Source organism: Chinchilla lanigera, unplaced genomic scaffold (genome assembly GCF_000276665.1).
Source record: "Chinchilla lanigera isolate Chin_1 unplaced genomic scaffold, ChiLan1.0 scaffold00015, whole genome shotgun sequence".
NCBI classification, from domain to species: domain Eukaryota; kingdom Metazoa; phylum Chordata; class Mammalia; order Rodentia; family Chinchillidae; genus Chinchilla; species Chinchilla lanigera.
Window position 1 is genome coordinate 21051485 of NW_004955416.1, and position 993 is coordinate 21052477.

The following is a 993-nucleotide window of genomic DNA, read 5'->3' on the forward strand; positions in this document are numbered from 1 at the left end:
CCTTGGGCTCACTTTGTAGCCCAGGCTGGTCTCAAACTTGCAACGATCCTCCTGCCTCAGCCTCCCGAGTGCTGGAATTATAGGCATGGGCTACCACGCTCAGCTAAGTCATATTTTAGATGCATTGTGCTGCATTACCATACCTTTTTTCCCCTCATTTTTCCTTTTATATGTCTTCTATTTTGTACTTTATATATATATATATATATATAGCTTTTCATATGAGAAATCATGCAATATTTAAGTTTGTATGTCTGAGTTAGTTCACCTAACATTATCATCTCAAAGTGCACCCATTTTCCTACAAATGACTCAGGTTTATCCTTCTTTATGGCACAGTAGTACTCCATTGTGTATAAATATCCCATTTGCTTTATCTATTCATCTGTCCATGGGCACATAGGCTGTTTCCAGCTAGCTATTATGAATTGTGCTGCTATAAACATGGGTATGCGTGTATCACTGTAATTCGATGTCTTTAGTTTTGGGGGGCTCATACCTAGACGTGGAATAGCTGGGTCAAATGGAATTTTTAGCTTTAGGTTTTTGAGGAGTCTCCACACTGATTTCCACAGCAGTTGCACCAGTCTACACTCCCACCAACAGAGGAGAAGGGTTCCTTTTTCCCCACATCCCCACCAGCAGTCATTATTGGTTGAGTTCTTGATGACAGCCATTCTTTGTGGAGTGAGATGCAATTTCAGTGTTGTTTTAATTTGCATCTCTCCAATCACTAGTGATGTTGAACATTTTTTCATATAGCTATTGGCTTTTTGTACTTCTCCTGAGGTGTCTATTCATTTCAGATGCCCATTTTTAATTGGGTCTTTAAATTTGGGGGAGGGTCTGATTTTTTTGAATTCTTTATATAGTCTAGGTATTAGTCCTCTGTCTGAGGAGCAGCTGGCAAAATTTTTCCCATTCTGTAGGCTGTCTCTTTGCCGTGCCGGTGGTTTCCCTTGCTGTGTAGAGAAGCCATCACTTTGTTTTTTT